A 24,738-nucleotide genomic window follows, 5' to 3' on the forward strand; every position below is an offset into this window, starting at 1 on the left:
ATTCGTTCCCCCCCGCCCCCCCGATTCGTTCCCCCCCCCGCCCCCCCCGACTCGTTCCCGCCCCTCCCCGCCCCCCCGACTCGTTCCCCCCGCCCCCGACTCGTTCCCCCCCGCCCCCCCGACTCGTTCCCCCCGCCCGCCCCCCCGACTCGTTCCCCCCCCGCCCCCCGACTCGTTCCCCCCCGCCCCCCCGACTCGTTCCCCCCCCGCCCCCCCGACTCGTTCCCCCCCGCCCCCCCGACTCGTTCCCCTCCCCGCCCCCCCGATTCGTTCCCCCCCCGCCCCCCCGACTCGTTCCCCCCCGCCCCCCGACTCGTTCCCCCCCGACTCGTTCCCCCCCGCCCCCCCGACTCGTTCCCCCCCGCCCCCCCGACTCGTTCCCCCCCCCGCCCCCCCGACTCGTTCCCCCCCCGCCCCCCCCGACTCGTTCCCCCCCGCCCCCCCGACTCGTTCCCCCCCGCCCCCCGACTCGTTCCCCACCCGGCCCCCCCGACTCGTTCCCCCCCGCCCCCCCCCGACTCGTTCCCCCCCGCCCCCCCGACTCGTTCCCCCCCGCCCCCCCGACTCGTTCCCCCCCCGCCCCCCCCGACTCGTTCCCCCCCCGCCCCCCCGACTCGTTCCCCCCCCCGTCCCCCCCGACTCGTTCCCCCCCCGCCCCCCCGACTCGTTCCCCCCCCGCCCCCCCGACTCGTTCCCCCCCCGCCCCCCCCCGACTCGTTCCCCCCCGCCCCCCCGACTCGTTCCCCCCCGCCCCCCCGACTCGTTCCCCCCCGCCCCCCCCGACTCGTTCCCCCCCGCCCCCCCGACTCGTTCCCCCCCGCCCCCCCCGACTCGTTCCCCCCCCGCCCCCCCGACTCGTTCCCCCCCGCCCCCCCGACTCGTTCCCCCCCGCCCCCCCGACTCGTTCCCCCCCCGCCCCCCCGACTCGTTCCCCCCCGCCCCCCCGACTCGTTCCCCCCCGCCCCCCCGACTCGTTCCCCCCCCGCCCCCCCGACTCGTTCCCCCCCCGCCCCCCCGACTCGTTCCCCCCCGCCCCCCCGACTCGTTCCCCCCCGCCCCCCCGACTCGTTCCCCCCCGCCCCCCCGACTCGTTCCCCCCCGCCCCCCCGACTCGTTCCCCCCCCGCCCCCCGACTCGTTCCCCCCCGCCCCCCGACTCGTTCCCCCCCGCCCCCCCGACTCGTTCCCCCCCCGCCCCCCCGACTCGTTCCCCCCCGCCCCCCCGACTCGTTCCCCCCCGCCCCCCCGACTCGTTCCCCCCCGCCCCCCGACTCGTTCCCCCCCGCCCCCCCGACTCGTTCCCCCCCGCCCCCCGACTCGTTCCCCCCCCGCCCCCCTCGACTCGTTCCCCCCGCCCCCCCGACTCGTTCCCCCCCGCCCCCCCGACTCGTTCCCCCCCCGCCCCCCCCGACTCGTTCCCCCCCGCCCCCCCGACTCGTTCCCCCCCGCCCCCCCGACTCGTTCCCCCCCGCCCCCCCGACTCGTTCCCCCCCGCCCCCCGACTCGTTCCCCCCCGCCCCCCCGACTCGTTCCCCCCCGCCCCCCCGACTCGTTCCCCCCCCGCCCCCCCGACTCGTTCCCCCCCGCCCCCCCGACTCGTTCCCCCCCCGCCCCCCCGACTCGTTCCCCCCCGCCCCCCCGACTCGTTCCCCCCCGCCCCCCCGACTCGTTCCCCCCCGCCCCCCCGACTCGTTCCCCCCCCGCCCCCCCGACTCGTTCCCCCCCGCCCCCCCCGACTCGTTCCCCCCCGCCCCCCCGACTCGTTCCCCCCCCGCCCCCCCCGACTCGTTCCCCCCCGCCCCCCCGACTCGTTCCCCCCCGCCCCCCGACTCGTTCCCCCCCGCCCCCCCGACTCGTTCCCCCCCGCCCCCCCGACTCGTTCCCCCCCCCCCCCCCCGACTCTTTCCCCCCGCCCCCCCCCGACTCTTTCCCCCCGCCCCCCCCGACTCTTTCCCCCCGCCCCCCCCGACTCTTTCCCCCCGCCCCCCCCGACTCTTTCCCCCCCCCGCCCCCCGACTCTTTCCCCCCCCCGCCCCCCGACTCTTTCCCCCCCCGACTCTTCCCCCCCGCCCCCCACTCTTTCCCCCCGACTCTTTCCCCCCTGCCCCCCCACTCTTTCCCCCCCGACTCCCCGCCGCCCCCCGACTCTTTCCCCCCCGCCCCCCCGACTCTTTTCCCCCCCCGACTCGTTCCCCCCGCCCCCCCCGACTCGTTCCCCCCCCGCCCCCCCGACTCGTTGCCACCCCGACTCGTTGCCCCCCCGCCCCCCCGACTCGTTGCCCCCCCGCCCCCCCGACTCGTTCCCCCCCGCCCCCCGACTCGTTCCCCCCCGCCCCCCCGACTCGTTCCCCCCCGCCCCCCCGACTCGTTCCCCCCGCCCCCCCGACTCGTTCCCCCCCGACTCGTTCCCCCCCCGCCCCCCCGACTCGTTCCCCCCCGCCCCCCCGACTCGTTCCCCCCCCCGCCCCCCCGACTCGTTCCCCCCCCCGCCCCCCCGACTCGTTCCCCCCCGCCCCCCCGACTCGTTCCCCTCCCGCCCCCCCGACTCGTTCCCCCCCCGCCCCCCCGACTCGTTCCCCCCCCGCCCCCCCGACTCGTTCCCCCCCCCCGCCCCCCCGACTCGTTCCCCCCCCCGCCCCCCCGACTCGTTCCCCCCCGCCCCCCGACTCGTTCCCCCCCGCCCCCTCGACTCGTTCCCCCCCGCCCCCCCGACTCGTTCCCCCCCGCCCCCCCGACTCGTTCCCCCCCGCCCCCCCGACTCGTTCCCCCCCCGCCCCCCCGACTCGTTCCCCCCCGCCCCCCCGACTCGTTCCCCCCCGCCCCCCCGACTCGTTCCCCCCCGCCCCCCCGACTCGTTCCCCCCCGCCCCCCCGACTCGTTCCCCCCCCGCCCCCCCGACTCGTTCCCCCCCGCCCCCCCGACTCGTTCCCCCCCCCGCCCCCCCGACTCGTTCCCCCCCGCCCCCCCGACTCGTTCCCCCCCGCCCCCCCGACTCGTTCCCCCCCGCCCCCCCGACTCGTTCCCCCCCGCCCCCCCGACTCGTTCCCCCCCGCCCCCCCGACTCGTTCCCCCCCGCCCCCCCGACTCGTTCCCCCCCGCCCCCCCGACTCGTTCCCCCCCGCCCCCCCGACTCGTTCCCCCCCCGCCCCCCCGACTCGTTCCCCCCCGCCCCCCCGACTCGTTCCCCCCCGCCCCCCCGACTCGTTCCCCCCCGCCCCCCCCGACTCGTTCCCCCCCGCCCCCCCGACTCGTTCCCCCCCGCCCCCCCCGACTCGTTCCCCCCCCGCCCCCCCCGACTCGTTCCCCCCCCGCCCCCCCCGACTCGTTCCCCCCCCGCCCCCCCGACTCGTTCCCCCCCCCGCCCCCCCCGACTCGTTCCCCCCCCGCCCCCCCGACTCGTTCCCCCCCCGCCCCCCCGACTCGTTCCCCCCCCGCCCCCCCGACTCGTTCCCCCCCCGCCCCCCCGACTCGTTCCCCCCCCGCCCCCCCGACTCGTTCCCCCCCCGCCCCCCCGACTCGTTCCCCCCCCGCCCCCCCGACTCGTTCCCCCCCCGCCCCCCCGACTCGTTCCCCCCCGCCCCCCCGACTCGTTCCCCCCCGCCCCCCCGACTCGTTCCCCCCCCCGCCCCCCCCGACTCGTTCCCCCCCCCGCCCCCCCCGACTCGTTCCCCCCCCCGCCCCCCCCGACTCGTTCCCCCCCCGCCCCCCCGACTCGTTCCCCCCCCGCCCCCCCGACTCGTTCCCCCCCCGCCCCCCCGACTCGTTCCCCCCCCGCCCCCCCGACTCGTTCCCCCCCCGCCCCCCCGACTCGTTCCCCCCCCGCCCCCCCGACTCGTTCCCCCCCCCGCCCCCCCGACTCGTTCCCCCCCCGCCCCCCCGACTCGTTCCCCCCCGCCCCCCCGACTCGTTCCCCCCCGCCCCCCCGACTCGTTCCCACCCCGCCCCCCCGACTCGTTCCCCCCCCGCCCCCCCGACTCGTTCCCCCCCGCCCCCCCGACTCGTTCCCCCCCCCGCCCCCCCGACTCGTTCCCCCCCCCGCCCCCCCGACTCGTTCCCCCCGCCCCCCCGACTCGTTCCCCCCCCCGCCCCCCCGACTCGTTCCCCCCCGCCCCCCCGACTCGTTCCCCCCCCCGCCCCCCCGACTCGTTCCCCCCCGCCCCCCCGACTCGTTCTCCCCCCGCCCCCCCGACTCGTTCCCCCCCGCCCCCCCGACTCGTTCCCCCCCGCCCCCCCGACTCGTTCCCCCCCGCCCCCCCGACTCGTTCCCCCCCCGCCCCCCCGACTCGTTCCCCCCCCCGCCCCCCCGACTCGTTCCCCCCCCGCCCCCCCGACTCGTTCCCCCCCCGCCCCCCCGACTCGTTCCCCCCCCGCCCCCCCGACTCGTTCCCCCCCGCCCCCCCGACTCGTTCCCCCCCGCCCCCCCGACTCGTTCCCCCCCCGCCCCCCCGACTCGTTCCCCCCCCGCCCCCCCGACTCGTTCCCCCCCCGCCCCCCCGACTCGTTCCCCCCCCGCCCCCCCCGACTCGTTCCCCCCCCGCCCCCCCGACTCGTTCCCCCCCCCGCCCCCCCGACTCGTTCCCCCCCCCGCCCCCCCGACTCGTTCCCCCCCCGCCCCCCCGACTCGTTCCCCCCCCCGCCCCCCCGACTCGTTCCCCCCCCTGCCCCCCCGACTCGTTCCCCCCCGCCCCCCCGACTCGTTCCCCCCCCGCCCCCCCGACTCGTTCCCCCCCCGCCCCCCCGACTCGTTCCCCCCCCCGCCCCCCCGACTCGTTCCCCCCCCGCCCCCCCGACTCGTTCCCCCCCCCGCCCCCCCGACTCGTTCCCCCCCGACTCGTTCCCCCCCGCCCCCCCCGACTCGTTCCCCCCCCCGCCTCTTTCCCCCCCCGCCTCTTTCCCCCCCCGCCCGACTCTTTCCCCCCCCCCCCCGGCGTTCATCATTCAGCCCAGTCATCCCACAGACCTTTGCATTTTGTGAAGTTGCACATGATGTAAAGAGCATTCCCTCCTCCCTTATAAACATTGTTTTTGTTTGTGGTTTCCTTTATCAGTGTGTGCAGTTAACCCCCAAATGTGTGATGATGCTGCCTCAAATCAGAATTAACGTGCAAGAGGGCTTCTGCAGTGTTCTGCACTGGGAGATATTTTGACCCCTTTTCCTGACCAGTAGGTCCATGCAGACTACATAGTCAGCTAAATTCAATGCTGTACCAGCTCAGGATTTAATCCTAAACTGCTGTTGGGAAGCCCAGTGCTGTGGCTTCCCTTGAACTCTGTAATTGTGACTGGAATTTTTTGTTTTGGTGCTCTTGTTGGGTGATTTCAGATTCTTGGTCAAGAGGGATAAGATGTTGATCTTTTACAGTCAGAAGTCTTTTCATTATGTCGGACATGATCAGGAGGAGATTGTTGGAAGTTGCTACTTGCATTCCTTGGATTCACTCCTGTGCTGTGATGGTGCTCCAGACACTGTCCTTCCTTCAGGACTAAAGTTGTGTTCACTGCAAATGGACTTTGGTGTCAAACATCAACTCTTGCAACCACTCAGCATATCTGATGTACTTGAGGAGAGGCACTAACCCAATTCACCTCTGTTGTGATCATTTCCTGATCACTGATACGAGGTACAGTTTACAAATTACCAGTGTTTCAATGGCATCTACCCGACCAGATGAGCATATAAGACCGATCTAATGGTAACCAAACTGGGCTCTGTTACTAGCTGATTCAGCTTTTTGCGATATTACATTTGCTGTTACTGTCTGTTCATTGGGCAGCAGTGTTGTTTCAGCATTGTTATTACCAAGCTTTTTTTGTTTTTTTGGTATGTCGTCTGAGTCAGCAGGCCTATGTTGTAGAGTAGTGTTGTGCATTCTTCACCTTAAGTTTTGTTTCTCGTGAGGAGGTGTTAATCACTGCCACTTCATCCTTGTGGTATACAGCTGGAAAAACATTTTTGTTCTAATTTAAAATCATGACATTTCTTTGTGTTGACAGTGTTTTATTCAGTTCTTAAATGGTCATTTGTATTTGGGTTTCATGAGTCCACCGTTGTACCTGGTGAAACCCCAATTAAGCCACTTGGTAATATTGCACATGTTTATTGAACCAATTTTGGGTATTTAATATTTAAAATGTTTAAATTATATTGTTAAAGAGTAGATAAGTTTGAATCGGTGTGATTAGGAGTCTCTGTACTTGTGCTAACCTCTTGAGAAGGGTGAATGGCCTAGGGGCTCTGTCGTCTCCGGGTGCTTCCTTCCTTGGGTTGTAAAGGGCGTGCAGGCTGGTCTTCCCTCGTGTCATGATTCTACAAAACTAAGGAGCTCCCCCTTTTCCCCCCCAGCACGTCTCTTTTAAAAGTCAGTTTCAAAAGGCTGACTCTGCCCCCTAAGCAATTTCAAGGACAAATGGATTTCTGGACACTGGCAGTTTCGGTTTAGCAATGGGTGAATTTCACCTTGTGAAACGTTTTGGCTCTTTTTCTGGTAGAAGTTGTAATTTTGAACTTTGGTGTTTGCTGTTTACCAGTATAGCTTCCATGTGCGGTCTGTGATAAGTGGTTGCAATACCTGTTGGACAGATTGAGAATATCAGCCAGAGTTGCAGCCTTTGATTTTATCCAGGGATCTTTCCCCAAACTCTTGCTGTATTGTGAGCCCCTTTTTGCTCAAATAATTTGCAGACATTTATCATTGTGACTCTAGGTAAATAATGACAGGCTTTTGGAATTTTGGCAGAACCAGTGGACAGCACGGTATCATAGTGGTTAGCACTGTGGCTTCACAGTGCCAGGGACCCAGGTTCGATTCCCCGCTGGGTCACTGTGCAGAGTCTGCACGTTCTCCCCGTGTCTGTGTGGGTTTCCTCTGGGTGCTCCGGTTTCCTCCCACAGTACAAAGATGTGCAGGGTAGATGGATTGGCCATGCTAAATTGCTGTTATTCTCCAAAAAGGTTAGGATGGGTTGGGGGATTGTAGGGGTTTCTTTCTCTTTACTCCACTTACAGGCTGTCTCTCTCCTACAAGACTCGGAATTTCGAAGGCCGGGGAATGCCGCACTGGAGCAACTCCGCAGGAGAGAGCGCTGAACCAGGCTCACCGTTTATATCGAACCGGTACCCTGATACTTGTATCACACAGCTATCCCAGAACCACCACCAATGCCTGGGTGATTCTCTCTCTTGTCGGTGGGACAAACTGCCACTCTGTACCTACTCCACTCGAGTACATAAGAACATAAGAACTAGGAGCAGGAGTAGGCCATCTGGCCCCTCAAGCCTGCTCCGCCATTCAATGAGATCATGGCTGATCTTTTGTGGACTCAGCTCCACTTTCCGGCCCGAACACCATAACCCTTAATCCCTTTATTCTTCAAAAAACTATCTATCTTTATCTTAAAAACATTTAATGAAGGAGCCTCTACTGCTTCACTGGGCAAGGAATTCCATAGATTCACAACCCTTTGGGTGAAGAAGTTCCTCCTAAACTCAGTCCTAAATCTACTTCCCCTTATTTTGAGGCTATGCCCCCTAGTTCTGCTTTCACCCGCCAGTGGAAACAACCTGCCCGCATCTATCCTATCGATTCCCTTCATAATCTTATGTTTCTATAAGATCCCCCCTCATCCTTCTAAATTCCAACGAGTACAGTCCCAGTCTACTCAACCTCTCCTCGTAATCCAACCCCTTCAGCTCTGGGATTAACCTAGTGAATCTCCTCTGCACACCCTCCAGTGCCAGTACGTCCTTTCTCAAGTAAGGAGACCAAAACTGAACACAATACTCCAGGTGTGGCCTCACTAACACCTTATACAATTGCAGCATAGCCTCCCTAGTCTTAAACTCCATCCCTCTAGCAATGAAGGACAAAATTCCATTTGCCTTCTTAATCACCTGTTGCACCTGAAAACCAACTTTCTGCGACTCATGCACGGGCACACCCAGGTCTCTCTGCACAGCAGCATGTTTTAATATTTTATCATTTAAATAATAATCCCTTTTGCCGTTATTCTTACCAAAATGGATAACCTCACATTTGTCAACATTGTATTCCATCTGCCAGACCCTAGCCCATTCACTTAGCCTGTCCAAATCCCTCTGCAGACTTCCAGTATCCTCTGCACTTTTTGCTTTACCACTCATCTTAGTGTCGTCTGCAAACTTGGACACATTGCCCTTGGTCCCCAACTCCAAATCATCTATGCAAATTGTGAACAGTTGTGGGCCCAACACTGATCCCTGAGGGACACCACTAGCTACTGATTGCCAACCAGAGAAACACCCATTAATCCCCACTCTTTGCTTTCTATTAATTAACCAATCCTCTATCCATGCTCCTACTTTCCCCTTAATGCCATGCATCTTTATCTTATGCAATAACCTTTTGTGTGGCACCTTGTCAAAGGCTTTCTGGAAATCCAGATATACCACATCCATTGGCTCCCCGTTATCTACCGCACTGTTAATGTCCTCAAAAAATTCCACTAAATTAGTTAGGCACGACCTGCCCTTTATGAACCCATGCTGCGTCTGTCCAATGGGACAATTTCCATCCAGATGTCTCGCTATTTCTTCCTTGATGATAGATTCCAGCATCTTCCCTACTACCGAAGTTAAGCTCACTGGCCTATAATTACCCACTTTCTGCCTATCTCCTTTTTTAAACAGTGGTGTCACGTTTGCTAATTTCCAATCCGCCGGGACCACCCCAGAGTCTAGTGAATTTTGATAAATTATCACTAGTGCATTTGCAATTTCCCTAGCCATCTATTTTAGCACTCTGGGATGCATTCCATCAGGGCCAGGAGACTTGTCTACCTTTAGCCCCATTAGCTTGCCAATCACTACCTCCTTGGTGATATCAATCCTCTCAAGGTCCTCACCTGTCATAGCCTCATTTCCATCAGTCACTGGCATGTTATTTGTGTCTTCCACTGTGAAGACCGACCCAAAAAACCTGTTCAGTTCCTCAGCCATTTCCTCATCTCCCATTATTAAATCTCCCTTCTCATCCTCTAAAGGACCAATATTTACCTTAGCCACTCTTTTTTGTTTTATGTATTTGTAGAAACTTTTACTATCTGTTTTTATATTCTGAGCAAGTTTACTCAATCTATTTTACTCTTTATAGCTTTTTTAGTAGCTTTCTGTTGCCCCCTAAAGATTTCCCAGTCCTCTCGTCTCCCACTGATCTTTGCTACTTTGTATGTTTTTTCCTTCAATTTGATACTCTCCCTTATTTCCTTAGATATCCACGGTCGATTGTCCCTCTTTTTACCGTCCTTTTTGTTGGTATAAACCTTTGCTGGGCACTGTGAAAAATCACTTGGAAGGTTCTCCACTGTTCCTCAACTGTTTCACCATAAAGTCTTTGCTCCCAGTCTACCTTAGCTAGTTCTTCTCTCATCCCATTGTAATCTCCTTTGTTGAAGCATAAAACACTAGTGCTTGATTTTACCTTCTCGCCCTCCATCTGTATTTTAAATTCCACCATATTGTGATTGCTCCTTCCGAGAGGATCCCTAACTATGAGATCCTGAATCAATCCTGTCTCATTACACAGGACCAGATCTAGGACCGCTTGTTCCCTCGTAGGTTCCATTACATACTGTTCGAGGAAACTATCGCGGATACGTTCTATAAACTCCTCCTCAAGGCTGCCTTGACCGACCTGGTTAAACCAATCAACATGTAGATTTAAAATCCCCCATGATAACTGCTGTACCATTTCTACATGCATCTGTTATTTCTTTCTTTATAGCCTGCCCCACCATAATGTTACTATTTGGTGGCCTATAGATTACTCCTATCAGTGACTTTTTCGCCTTACTATTCCTGATTTCCACCCAAATGGATTCAACCTTATCCTCCATAGCACCGATGTCATCCCTTACTGTTGCCCGGATGTCATCCTTAAATAAGTAGTTCCCCAAGAGAGAGAAAAAGAGAGATCACACTGTTTATGCCTAACCAGCAGTCTCCCTTGAGTGAGCGTTTCGAGGCGCCCAGATCACCCTCGGTTCTCGACTCCGGAATTATGGTCGAGGATAAAAGTTGTGACTTTGCCAGAGCGTGTCAGTGAGAGAAAAAAAAAGAACATGACAGACTCCAAACGAGTTTCAAACTTACAATTTACTTAACACCAAAATCAACCTCTCCAATATCACATCACACATGAATAAAACTTATGCTTTATCTTATTGCTACGGGAGAAAAATACTAACGGACACAACGAAAATCTTCCTTTACATAATTTTACAGATTAGCAAAAGATGACCAGAGTTTAAAACGCTACCCTCCTCCCTTGCCTCTACTCTTATCTTAGTTCGGGAACTTCAACAAGTTGACTGAGGATACTTACAATCCTCGGGGCTCTGTCGTCTCCGGGTGCTTCCTTCCTTGGGTTGAAAAGGGTGTGCAGGCTGGTCTTCCCTCGTGTCACGATTCTACAAAACTAAGAAGCTCCCCCCTTTTCCCCCCCAGCATGTCTCTTTTAAAAGTCAATTTCAAAAGGCTGACTCTGCCCCCTAAGCAATTTCAAGGTCAAATGGATTTCTGGACACTGGTAGTTTCGGTTTAGGCTGAAACTGCCTTACCCTGTTGCTTGTCGATTTCAATGTCCTGTTTAATGCTTGTCGGCCAATTTTAACAAACTATTGATGTTTGTCCGGAGCTTCCTGAACGATATCCCGTTAACAGGTCGCATCTTTTTTCTGTTATGGGGCCGATTTGTCTCCCTGCTGGGCTGTTTTCTTCTCCTCTGCTGATCTCCATCTCCCTTTGTTCTTGTGATTAGATCACCGGTGTGTCTGTGTCTCTGCTGCACCTGGATTCCTGTGGCTCGCACCTTTCCTGAGCCCAATCCACAGGCAGGTTAGGTTAGTCCCGCCGAGCCTTCTGGGAGGTTTTGTCAGCGAGCAGCCAGCGCTGGCCACTTTAAGATGTCAGGTTTCTCCTGCGTCCTTTTAAAAATATGGAGGATTGCCCTGAAACTTACAGGATAGGGTGGAAGTGAGGGCTTTCGTGGGTCGGTGCAGACTTGATGTGCCGAATGGCCTCCTTCTGCACTGTATGTTCTATGTTCAGTGAAAGGTATCTTCAGGAGGGGTAGCACTTTGCATGTCATCCCTGGCTGCACGTTGCTGCAAAAGCTTGAAAGTTGCATTGGATATTCTTTCTACTAGGCGAATTTGACAAAGAATAGGGTCACCTAGCAGTTTAAAGTTCTGTTCCTTGGCTGGTTTTCTGACAGTAATGTCAGTTATGTATTATTAAATGCTGTAAGCAGTTGATGCAGTGTTTCGGACCAGCATCTTGTATCTCTAGTGATTTTTTTTGTTTTGTTAATGCTCATCATACCTGTTTCTCCTCACCCTCCCTGGGCTGCCTGATGATACTGGAGCATGCCATGAGCGAGCCATTGTTATTTCTGATTATACCTAGTGTTAGCTAACGTTGCTGTAATTGGTCTCTGTTCCTGGTTTGAGGGGAAAATGCAAAACTTCCCACTGCTGAAGTTTGTCCAGTGACCGTGCCATCTGTTGACATCGGGCTGGCTGTCCTTTCCGCTCCCACTGCTGGTGTTATCTAGGCTGGCTGTTCTGGGCGGTGACTTCAACTGCTTTGTCGATGCAGCTGGGCGATCTGGCAGGGTAGACTGCAAACTGGATGCCACATTCTGATTTCTGATGGAAGCGGTGAAAGATGCGAAGTGGTGCAACGTCTTCAACAGCCTGCAGATGGAGTATGTATAGATACACCTGGTTGTGGCCAGACTGTTTCGTCCATTCCAGATAAACATCCTGTTTATATCCTGAGCGTTGACGGTCAGATTGACCTGAACAAGTGTTCTACTCTGACCATTACCTCCTGGGCTCCAAGAACATTGAGGAACTCAAAATGGATTACAAAGGGTGGAGAACCGTGAAACCCCTCTTCAGATCCTCTGGTAGGAAGTCGATCAGGTGAACATAGAGGTTCTCGGAGAGGTGAGAGATACATGAGGAGCACTGCCCTGTCTCCAGAATAAAATAGATCCTGCTCCTGCAGTTGATGTCAGGAGGATCTCCCCAGAGATGGGGATCCACCAAATTTTGTTCTGAGTCTTTGTCTCCTCGGCCATCTTTTGGTCCAGAGTATGCTCCATGGGGGAGGATGAGATGTACTCAAGTTTCTTCCATAAGACAAAGGAGCAGATTTAGGCCCTTTGGGTCTGCTCTGCCATTCATCATGGCTAATATGTTTCTGATCCCCATTATTCTGCTTGATCCCCATATTAATCAAGAACTTATCTATCCTGTCTTAAAGACACTTGGTGATTTGGCCTTCACAGCATTCTGTGGCAATGAGTTCCAAGGATTCACCACTCTCTGGCTGAAGAAATTCCTCCTCAACTCCGTTTTACAGGATCGTCCCTTCAGTCTGAGTCTGTGCCCTCGGATTCTAGTTTCTTCGTGAAAGAAACATCCTCTCCACATTCACTATATCTAAGCCTCTCCGGATCCTGTAAGTTTCAATCAGATCCCCCCATATCATTCTAAACTCCATTGAATACAGACCCATAATCCTCAACTGCTCCTCATATGACATGTCCTGACATGTAGAGAGAGCTTTGTGATTAGAAGCCTGAAGGAAGAAGAATGCTCGGTAACGTCAACGCAGACATCTAGAGGATCAGCAAATCCATTTATGCCAGATTGTATCATACGTAACCCATAGACAGCATGACCTGGTCTTTCCTGTCGAGATCACAAGAATCATGACAAACAAAATACAGCACAGAAAAACAGGCTTTTCGGCCTTCCAGGTCTGCACCTGTCATGGTACCACCCTTGGCCAAAACCCTCAGCACTTGCTAGTGCCATATCCCTCTCTTCCCACACTGTCCATGTATTTGTTGCCATTAATGTATCTGCTTCCACAACCTCCCCTGGCAGCGCTTTCCAGGCACTCGCCACCCTCTGTGTGTATATAAAAAAACTTGCCTCACACATCTCCTGCCCCACGGACTTAACCCTAGTGACTGACCCCTCCATCCTGGGAAAGAGTGCCTGCCCATTCTAATGAAAACAGTCAGAGTCTATTCAGTCTCTCCGCATAACTAACACGCTCCAGACCAGGAACATCCTGGCAAACCTCCTCTATACCCTCTCCAAAGCCTCCATGTCCTTTTGGTAGTGTGGCGACCAGAATTGTGCGCAATATTCCAAGTGCGGCCCCATCAAGATTCTATACATGAAGACTTGCCAGTTTTTATACTTGATGCCCCAGCCAATGAAGGCAAGCATTCCATATGCTTTCTTGACTACCTTGTCCATTTGTGTTGCCACTTTCTATATTAATTTACTGTATATTTCCCCTCTTATGTTAGACCTACAAAAATGCATTACATCACATTTGTCTGAATTATACTCCATTTACCATTTCTTTGCCCTCCAACCTATCTATTTCCTGCTCTATCCTCTGACAATCCTCAACACTATCTGCCATCCACCAACCTTGGTGTCATCCGCAAACTTACTCATCAGACCAGCTACATCCTTAGAATCATAGAAGTTTACAGCATGGAAACAGGCCCTTCGGCCCAACCAGTCCATGCCGCCCAGTTTTTACCATTAAGCTAGTCCCAGTTGCCCGCACTTGGCCCATAACCCTCTATACCCATCTTACCCATGTAACTATCTAAATGCTTTTTAAAAGACACAATTGTACCCGCCTCTACTACTACCTCTGGCAGCACATTCCTTGACCCACTATAAAAAATAAAAATCACTTGCCTTCCTAGGATGCTCCCTGGTTCTTTCCCTGCAGATTAACAGTTACAGGCCAGAAGAAAGAGAACAAAACGGTAGGGAAACAGCACCTTCTCCCACTCCGCACCGAATTACCTCACTGCACCAAATTACCAAGATCCAATTCCCACTCAGGCTGTGTCTCCTTGACCTGCGCAAAGCTTACTGAGTGCACTTTCTGTCTGTCTTTTATACAGACCTCAGCTAACCAGGGTGACTCACACTACTTAAGCTTCAAACAGAAGAATACAATGTACACCCTTGTGCCACTAAACAGGCCTCAGGTGACTGACAGATAACTGCCTCTCAGCAATTAGGGTGGGGGCAGCTTCAGCCAATCGGACACGAAGCTACACACTGCACCTTTAACTGAAAAACAGCAGAATTAGACTTGCCACATACCTTTCCTGATTACCTCACTGCACCAAATTACCAAGTTCCAATTCCCACTCTGGATGTGTCTCACTCAGGCTGTGTCTCCTTCACCTGCGCAAAGCTATTGCTCTCCTGCATATGCTCTCCCCTGATAGCCCCCCGCCCCCCAACAGTATCCAAAACTGTGTTCTTATTAGAGAGGGGCATAGCCACAGGGGATTCCTGCACTGACTGCCTGCCCTTTCGCGTGGTCACCCATCTGTCTGCCTGCACCTTGGATGTGACCACGCCTCTACAACTCCTATCTATAACGCTTTTCGCCACCTGCACACTCCTAAGTGCATCCAACTGCTGCTCCAACTGAAACCCGTGGTCTGTGAGGAGCTGCCATTCGTCACACTTCCTGTAGATGTAGACGACCGGAATGCTGGAAGTGTCACGGATCTCCCGCATCTTACAGTTGGAGCACTGCACCCAGCTGAGTGACATTTAAGCATGAGTTAATTAATCTGAAATAAATACTTATTAAATTGTTATTAGATTAAGTTACAATTAACTATATGGTCCCTGGCACTAGATTGCTACTGTAAAATTAAATGCTAGATACCAATCTCCTCCCTCAGGTTTAGTTACTCCTCTACTAAGTTAATTAATCAGTTTTCTCAATATTGTTTTTCAAATTTAACAACGATTCCCTACCAACCAATCAGGTCACAGCTTTACTGTGATGTCACTTCTCAGCTTTCTCTCCCACGATTTGGCGACGCCGACACCATCAGAGTACCGTCTACCGACACCATCAGAGTACCGTCTACCGACACCATCAGAGTACCGTCTACCGACACCATCAGAGCACCGTCTACCGACACCATCAGAGCACCGTCTACCGACACCATCAGAGCACCGTCTACCGACACCGACAGAGCACCGTTTACCGACACCATCAGAGCACCGTCTACCGACACCGACAGAGCACCGTCTACCGACACCGACAGAGCACCGTCTACCGACACCATCAGAGCACCGTCTACCGACACCATCAGAGCACCGTCTACCGACACCGACAGAGCACCGTCTACCGACACCGACAGAGCACCGTCTACCGACACCATCAGAGCACCGTCTACCGACACCGTCAGAGCACCGTCTACCGACACCATCAGAGCGCCGTCTACCGACACCATCAGAGCGCCGCCGGCCGGGCGCCGCCTGCCTTCGCCGGCCGGGCGCCGCCTGCCTTCGCCGGCCGGGCGCCGACTGCACTCCACGCCTGCTGATCGGTTCCTTGTCAGAAACGAGGACAGGCAGTATCATCCTCATGTACAAGCAGAAGGGAAGAAATTAGAAATTGGCAGTGCACTTCTCTTTTAAATATGAACCATAAAATTTCTGTCCAAGACTAATGGGTCAAGCCTGCTGTGGATTCCGTGATCCACCCTGTCCAGACCTGTGCTGTGCCCGGCAGGAATATCTCTGATGGTGTGCTACTCAGGGATGCGCTTGCCTACATGCAGGACTGTGGGGAGACGCCAACCTCACCGGCTTAGACCAGGAGAAAGCTTTTGCCAGGATATAACACCTATGTGATGGATGTGCTCTCCAAAATGGGATTTGGGGAGGGAACCTGCATTTGGATCCAAGTCTGGTCCTCCCCAATCACCTCCGGAATGCAGTCTTAATCCTTGAGAACAAGATTTTGGCCAACAGTTCGGCGTCAACATTTAGTAAGGAGATCGGCCTGTAGGACCTGCATAGCTCCGGGTCCTTCTCCCGCTTCAAAATCAGTGAGATTGTGGCCTGTGACATCGTCGGGGGAAGCCTCCCTCTCTCCCTTGCCTCATTAAATGTCCTCCTTCGCAGCGACCCCAGAATCCCAGAGAAATCTTTATAGAACTCCACTGGGTACCTGTCCGTCCCCGGGGCTTTTCCCGACTGTATGGCCTTCTGTTATTTCTTCAATCCCTATCGGGGCCCGAGCCCTTCTACCAGCCTTTCCTCCACCTTCGGGAACCTCAGCCCCCCCCTAAGAATTGCCTAATTCCTTCCGGCCCAGCTGGGGGTTCCGACTCATAGCCTGCTATAAAACCCCTTGAACCATTTCTGAATCTCCGACCAAGTTCCCGTCTCTGTCCTTCACTTTCCCAATCTCCCTCGCTGCCTCTCTCTTTCTGAGAAGCTGCGAAAGCATTATGCTGGCCTTCTCTCCATAGTCCTATGTCGCCCCCCCTCCCCTTCCTCAGCTGCTCCACCGCCTTCCCTGTAGTTAGCAAGCCAAACTCCGCCTGTAGCCTCTGTCGTTCTCTTAACAGCCCTGCCTCTGGGGTCTCCGCATATCTCCTGTCGACCTGAAGTATTTCCCCTATCAGTCGATCCGTCTCTGCTCTATCTACCTCCTTCCTGTGGGCCTGTATCAAAATCAGCTCCACTCTGACCACCACCTTCAGCGCCTCCCAGACCATTGCTGCCGAGACTTCCCCCATGTCATTAACTTCCAGATAGTTCTGGATACATTTCCTCACCCACCCACTCTCCACCTCATCCGCTAACAGTCCGATGTCCAATGCGGGCGCTGGCCACGCTCCTTTCTCACCTGTAAGTCCACCCAGGGGCATAGTCAGAGACCGTGATCGCTGAGTACTCGGTGTCCACTACCCCCGTCAGTAAAGCCCTGTTCAAGATGAAAAAGTCGATCCGGGAGTGCACTTTATGTACATGTGAGTAGAAAGAAATCTTCTTCACTCTCGGCTGCCCAAACCTCCATGGGTCCACTCCTCCCATCTGCTCCATAAGCCCCTTTAACTCCTTTGCCATTGGTGGCTGCCTGACTTTGAGCTCGACAGGTCTAACGTAGGGTCAACGACTGTGTTGAAGTGTCTCCCCCAACATTCTCCTTATAAACTCCACGTCATCCCAGTTTGGCGCGTAGACATTCACAAGTACCACCGGCAGCCCATCCAGCTTCCCACGAACCATAATGTACCGACCTCCCACATCCACAACTATTCTTCCCGCCTCGAATGACACTTGCTTTTTAATCAGGATCGCGACCCCTCTAGTCTTGAGTCCAACTCCGAATGAAATACCTGCCCGACCCATCCTTTCCTTAGTCTAGTCTGATCGATTAGCCTAAGATGCGTCTCCTGTAACATTGCCACGTCCGCCTTCAATCCCCTCAAGTGCGCTAACACGCTTGCCCTCTTAACCGGCCCATTCAGCCCTCTAACGTTCCACGTGATCAGCCTGGTCGGGGGCTTCTCGCCCTCCCTCTGCCAATCAGCCATCACCTTTCTTAGGCCAGTCTCCAGCTCGCGCACCCACAGGTCCGCCCCCAGACAGCCTCTGTCCCCGACCTTCCTTTTGTCCCCCAGCAACATCAGGGCAATCCCCCCCCCCCCTCCCCCCCCCCCCCCCTCCCCCAGTAACAGCACAGTAAAAACAGCCACCTTCAACAAGCATAACATCTGCTCACCTCCCACTAAGCTTCTGTGAGCCAGCTAGCTTGGTAGGCCAAGCCCATACAGCCAAACATTTTCCCACCTATTGTATCCGCCCCACCGCCCCTGCTCGGACACACATATGCAAGAGAAAGCTTTCCCGGCCCAGTTAACCGAAAGAAACAAAAAGAAAAACACCACATCGAAAATTCACACCTCCGTTCCCCCACCAGTACAAATGCAAACTTTAACTTACAAAAACACGCGGCAGCTCCAGGATCGATACAGAAGGCATTACAAATATAGTGCAAAAACAAAAGTATTTTTCCCGTGAACACTGCAGCAAAGTTCAAACACCTCAGTCCCCTGCCAGCCTTTTCCTTCTGGCAAAGTCCATCGCTTCCTCGGGCGACTCAAAATAGAAGTGTTGCTCCTCATAGGTGACCCAAAGACGGGCCGGTGACAGCAGTCCAAACTTCACCTTCTTGAAAAGAGTGGACTTTACCTGGTTGAATCCCGCTCTTCTCCTGGCCACGCCCGCGCTCAGGTCTTGGTAAATGCGCAGGATGCTGTTCTCCGACCTACAGCTCTGTGTCTGCTTGGCCCACCGTAGAATACGCTCCTTATCCAGGTACCTGTGCAATCTCACGACCATCGCCCTCGGGGGTGTTGGGGGGGGGGGGGGGGGGGGGGGGGGTCACTTACATGCGGCTTCGTCACTAGTGTTCTGTGCACCACCAGGGGTCGGGTGAATGTCCCATCCCCATTAGCTTCTCGAGCATACCTGCTATATATGCCCCTGCATCCGCTCCTTCAGACCCCTCCGGGAGACTAACGATCCTCAGGTTCTGCCGGCGGGACCTGTTCTCTAGATCCTCCACCGTCTCCTGGAGCCTTTTCTGTTGGTCTCTCAGCATCCCCATCTCCGTCTCCATTGCTGTTTGGTGTTCCTCGTGCTCGTTCAGTGCCTTCTCCACTTTCTGGATCGCCCGATCTTGGGCGTCCAATCTCTAATCCAGCCAAGCAATCGATTCCCTAATCGGGTCCAAGCATTCCTGTTTCTGCTTGGCGAAGCCCTCTTGGATAAACTTCATCAACTGCTCTGTCGACCGCTGGGTCGTCGAGCCAGAACTCCGCTCATCCACCATGCTTTTTCCCACTGCAGCTTCAACGGCGACCTTCTCTGTTTGACTATTTCTTCCTTTGTGAGCACTCCTAGTCCGCCTATCCATGCACTGATGTGGGTCTCCTTCTCACGGTCGCGTCTACTATCGATTTTTCATGTAAAATCCGAGAAAAAATGGGGGAAAAGGTCCAAAGGTCTATCCCGAGCGGGAGCTACCAAATTTGCGACCTACTCTTTCATGGCTGCCACCGGAAGTCCTTATTGGCTTTCTCACATATACTAATTTCTCCCTCCATATTATTTTAGTCATTCTTTCCTGTTTTTTATATTCTGTCCAATCTCCTGACCTGTCGCTCATCTGTGGAATTGTAAAATTTTCTCTTTTCAATTTGTTACTTGCAATTTGATCCTAACTCTAACTTATTTAGTTTGCCACAGATAGTGTGCATCCTTCCCCTTTAGTCTTTATTTCTCACGGGAATGTGTTTTCTGAGTATTCTGAAATATCGCCTTAAATGTCTGCCACTGCATCTCTACTGACCTATCCTGTAACCTAATCTCCTAGTTCACTGCAGCCAGCTCTATCTTCATAATTGCTTTTCTTTAAGGTTAAAACACTAGTCTTCGGTCCATTTCGCTCTGCCTCATACTGAATGAAAGTCAATCATATTATGATCACTGCTGCCTCGGGCTATGAATGAGAATGGGGAATTAATAATGGATCTTGAGGAAATGGTGGATTGATTGAATAGATATTTTGCCTCTGCCTTGACTATGAGGTTTTCAATAATCCTGTCGCATTGTACATTATCAGATCTAGTATAACCTTTTCTCATGGTCGGTGCCAAAATGTGCTGCTCTGAGAGACTGACCCAAAATCACACTAACATCTGTACCCTTCAACATTCAGGTGCCAGTGTTTGTTATCCTGCAGCCATGTCTCTGTAATAACTACCATGGTGCAGCTCCCATTTCTCCCACACTGATCTCTAAGTCGTGCATTTAACACACTAATTTGATTTCTCCAAATCAATTTGGCTCAAGTAGTAATCCAGTAATTATTATCTTGAGTTTCTGCTTTTTATTTTAGCCCCGAGTTGTTCAGACTCCCTCAGCAGAACTACTTTCCTAATTCTACCTAGGTTGTTGGTACTCATTTGCATCACTGGATGTACGTTGTAATCCAACGCCCACCTCCTGCTCCTCACACTGCAAGTTTATCTCCAGCTCAGAACTGATGTCCCAAACCCTGGCAATGGACAGGCAAAATAGCCTCTGGACACATGCTCTTGGCTGCAGAGGATAGTGTTTATACCCTTGATTATATTGTCCCCGATTTACTATTAATTCCCCGTTTGAACGGAATCATGGTCACTTAGCTCATGCACTGTTGCTCCTACAGTTGCAAGAGCATGGATCTGTTGGCCAATTGCAAAGCTTAAGGCCCCCATAACTCCCTCACTTGCAGTCACACGCTCTGGTCTCTGTTCACTGGCTAAATCAGATGGCCCGATCTTAAGGGGTGTGACTGCCTCCTGGTACAAAGTGTTCAGGTAATTTACCTCCGCCCTGATGCATTACAGGATCTGCAGCTTGGCCTCCAGCTCAGTGACTGAGTTGAAGTTCCTCCAGCCGCAGACACTTTGTGCAGAAGTTTTTGAACTGGATCACCCAGGTATTGCAACACATCATCTACCCTGCCACCTTTATTACATGTTGTGGGCTATGGACCGGTTACTGGAAGGTGTGATTAAAAAGGAGACCTGGGTGTACTTGGCCAGGCTTGGACAAGATGGGCAGATTGGCCTCCTGTGCTCTTAAAGTTTTCACGGTTCTAACTGAACATGGGTCTGAGAATTATACTGGGGACATTGTTCTGATTGGTACAGCAACTTGGCATATGACCCATTTATCAGCAATTCAATATCCCTTTCTATTCATGTGTTTCTTAGATTTAATTTTTTAAATGAAATATCAAATAAACCAGTTTATAATAGGTTTTCAGTGCAGTTATAGTGTAAATACAGTGTACACATTGCCACTAATTTAGTCACAGCAAGTGCAGTGAGAAAGATCAGCACACAACAATAATATGTTCCCAGGAGCGTAGGTAGGCTTGGGGAAGATCTTATAGAGGTTTATAAAATAATGAGGGGCATAGATGAGGCAGATAGTCAACATCCTTTCTCAAAGGTAGAGGAGTCTAGAACTAGAGGGCATAGGTTTAAGGTGAGAGGAGAGAGATACAAAAGAGACCAGAGGGGAAATTTCTTCACACACAGGGTGAGCATCTGGAATGAGCTGTCAGAGACAGTGGTAGAGGTGGGTACAATTTTTTTCCTTAAAAAAAAAAGTCAGACAGTGACATGGGCAGGGTGGGTATACATGGATATGGGCCAAATGCGGACGCGGGACTAGCTTGGTGATAGAAATTGGGCGGCATGGACAAGATGGGCCTGTTTCCATGCTGTAAACATCTATGAAATATATGAAGCCTTTAATGTAATATTGAAAAAGATTGCAGTGCGACTCACCGGTGTCATCAGGTGCAAGATGGCACCTGAGAAAAACTGAAATGCTGTCTACTATTGTACTTATATATTTGTCAAATGTTTGAGTTGAGTAATTTTTGTTCTGATAGACCATTTGCAGAATCGGGGCATTCCCTTCCACACACCAGAACGTTTTACAGTTTATTTGGATTTTGTTTATTGTGTGGGACTGTCATATGAGGAGAGATTGGCTAGGTTGGGATTGTTCTCGCTGGAGTTCAGAAGAATGAGGGGGGATCTCATTGAGACTTAGAAAATTCTAACAGGAATAGACAGGGTAGATGCAGGGAAGATGTTACCAATGATGGGTGTGTCCAGAACCAGGGGTCACAGCCTGAGGATTCAGGGTAAACCATTTCAGACAGAGATAAGGAGACATTTCTTCACCCAAAGAGTGGTGAGCCTGTGGAATTAATTACCACCGGAAGTAGTTGCTGCTAAAACTTTGAATATATTCAAGAGGCGACTGGATATAGCACTTGGGGAGAATGGGATCAAAGGGAGAAAGCAGGATTAGGCTATTGAGTTGGATGACCAGCCATGATCGTGATAAATGATGGAGCCGGCTCGAAGGGCCAAAAGGCCTCCTGCTCCTATCTTCTATGTATCTATGTATGTATGTATGTATGTCACGCGTACCGAGGTACAGTGAAAAGTATTTTTCTGCGAGCAGCTCAATAGATCGTTAAGTACATGAAAAGAAAATAGATAATGGGGCAACACAAGGTACACAATGTAACTACATAAACACCGGAATCGGGTGAAGCATGCAGGGGTGTAGTGTTAATAAGGTCCGTCCATAAGAGGGTTGTCTAGGAGTCTGTTAACAGTGGGGAAGAAGCTGTTTTTTGAGTCTGTTCGCGCGTGTTCTCAGACTTTTCTATCTCCTGCCCAATGGAAGAGTGAGTAAGCTGGGTGGGAGGGGTCTTTGATTATATATCAAACCATAATTTTAAGTCAATTTATATTTAAGAAATTTTTGGACGTGGATAGTGAACCATAGAAAAGATAGGAGCAGGAGGAGGCCATTTGGGCCTTCAAGCCTGCTCTGGTATTCATTGTGATCATAGTTGATCATCCAACTCAATAGCCTAATCCAGTTTTCCCCCCATATCATGTGATCCCCTTTGCCCGAAGTACTATATCTTTCTGCTTCTTGAAACCATTCAATGTTTTGGCCTCAGCTACTTCCTGTGGTAACAAATTTCACAGGCTGACCACATCACTCATCTTTGTCCTAAATAGTGTACCCCATATCCTCAGACTGTGACCCCTGGCTCTGGACACGCCCACCATCGGGAACATCTTTCCTGCATCTGCCCTCCTCTAAATCATTCACATATGTTGTCAATAGCTGGGGTCCTAGCATTGATGCCTGAGGTACCCCATTAGTGTGCTAATTTGAAAACTACCCATTAATTCCTACTTTGTTTCCTGTCTGCCAACCAGTTTTCTACGCCTCTCGTTACACTATCCCAGATCCCATGTGCTTTACTTTTACATGCTAATCTCTTATGCGGGACTTCGTCAAAAACCTTCTGAAAGTCCAAACGCACCACATCCACTGGCTCCCCTTCATCAATTCTGGCTGGAGCGACTGCTGCTTCTGGATGTGGAAGGGGAGGGAAGAATTGGGGATATATACAAATGGCTGGGGGAGCAGGGAGGCGAGCAGGTGGTGAAGATCAAGGAGAAATGGGAAGCGGAGTTGGAAGGGGAGATCAATTGGGGAATATGGAATGAGGCACTGCGTAGGGTAAATAGGATTTCCTCTTGTGCAAGGATGAGCCTGATACAGTTCAAGATGGTGCACAGGATGCATATGACTCAGGCGAGAATGAGTGGGTTCTTTCAGGAGGTGTCAGATAAGTGAGAGATGTGGGCAGGGGCCAACGATCACCGCATATATTTTGGGGTTGCGAAAAATTGGGAAGATTCTGGGCGGGAGTGTTCACAGTCTTAGCCAGGATAGTGGAGGAGAAGGTGGACCCGGACCCTTTGGCGATATTTGGCATTTCAGAGAAGCCGGAGCTCATGGACAGGAGGAAGGCCGATATCTTGGCCTTCACCTCCTTGATTGCAAGGCGGCAAATTTTGCTGGAGTGGCGGTCAGCATTGCCACCGGGGATAGTGGCTTGGTTGGGTGATCTGTACGACTACCTGTGATAGAGAAGATACAGTATGAGCTATGGGGCTCTTCAGGGGGGTTTGAGGAAAGGTGGGGGATGTTTGTGACCGTGTTTGAGGGGTTGTTCATCGTGGCGGAGGGGTGGGGGTGAAAAAGGGGAAAAACCTGTACAGACTGGATAGTTGATTGTTGGGAAGTATGTTTCCCAGTATTTATTCGCTGTAACCTGTTTTGATACATGTTTGTAATAAAATACATTTTTAAAAAAAGATTGCTTAGTATGTCGTGCAGAATGATGCCACCAGTGAGGGTTAAATTCCTGCACTGGCTGAAAAAGTTCCCCCTGCCTCTTTACCTTGTCCTCTGCATGCCCCTCCAGCGTTATAACTAATTGTCTCCTTCTCTACTGAAGGAAGATGTCTGTGGTCCTTTGTGCACTACAGCTAATTTATCTAGTTCAGGATCTCGATGCAAGCAGTGAATGCATATCTGGGTGGTGCCTGGTCTGATGCCCACTGATAAAGCTGCAACGGTGGTGGCTCATTATGCTCTTTGTCGCAATTGGCTAGGCAATATGTTTTGCATACCAGTGCCTGTATATTTTTGACCATCTCTCCTACTTTTCATAGTTTCTGCATTTCACTGAGCTTTCTGCTTTCAAAATAAAAAAGCTGCAGAACATGACTTCCATAAAGCACCTGAAATGGTCAAGAGTGCTCGGTGTAGGTGCATGTATGGGAAAACATGAGGAGCAATTTGGGAGTGATGTGCAGGAGCCTGAGGACTGGACCTGGTTAGGTTGAGCACTGAGCATATGGGGCACACTAATCCTGATCAATTCATGCAGAGAGTGGTGACCTAAATTAAAGAAATGGGTTTGTGTTGAGATGAAGAAAAGAATAAAAGCAAAAGTCACTTGTGGGACTGGTACGCAAGTGCCCGAATTGTAACTACACGGTAGGACAATATAAAGGAAGAGATAATGGTAGCTTGTCAGAAAGGTACAGCGATACACATGGGGAATTTTAATCTATAGATAGACAGGATGGGCAACGTTATCCTCGGTGAGGAGATCATATAATGTTTTTAGGATAGTTTCTTTTAACAGTACATTCTGGAGCCAAGTAGAGAGCAGGCTATACTAAACCTCATATTGAAACAAGATGGGATTAATTGATGACCTCGGGAGGTGTAGACCGAGTCAATGGGTGGGAGGTGGGTTTGCATGATGGACTGGGCTGTGTTCATGACTCCATAGTTTCTTGCACTGTTTTTTAAACACTTATGTAGTAAAGAATTAATTTGAATTCTAGCATTTGGACACGATCTTGTCAAC

The 24,738-nt window shown here is 53.5% G+C and overlaps 1 protein-coding gene across 1 annotated transcript in view; it reads left to right on the forward strand.

The window, feature by feature from the left end:
• Positions 1–24,738, forward strand: part of LOC140398056 (KAT8 regulatory NSL complex subunit 1-like) — a 341,917-nt gene that overhangs the window by 14,867 nt on the left and 302,312 nt on the right. The window lies entirely within an intron of this gene.

This window comes from Scyliorhinus torazame, chromosome 21 (genome assembly GCF_047496885.1).
Source record: "Scyliorhinus torazame isolate Kashiwa2021f chromosome 21, sScyTor2.1, whole genome shotgun sequence".
In the NCBI taxonomy this organism is placed as follows: domain Eukaryota; kingdom Metazoa; phylum Chordata; class Chondrichthyes; order Carcharhiniformes; family Scyliorhinidae; genus Scyliorhinus; species Scyliorhinus torazame.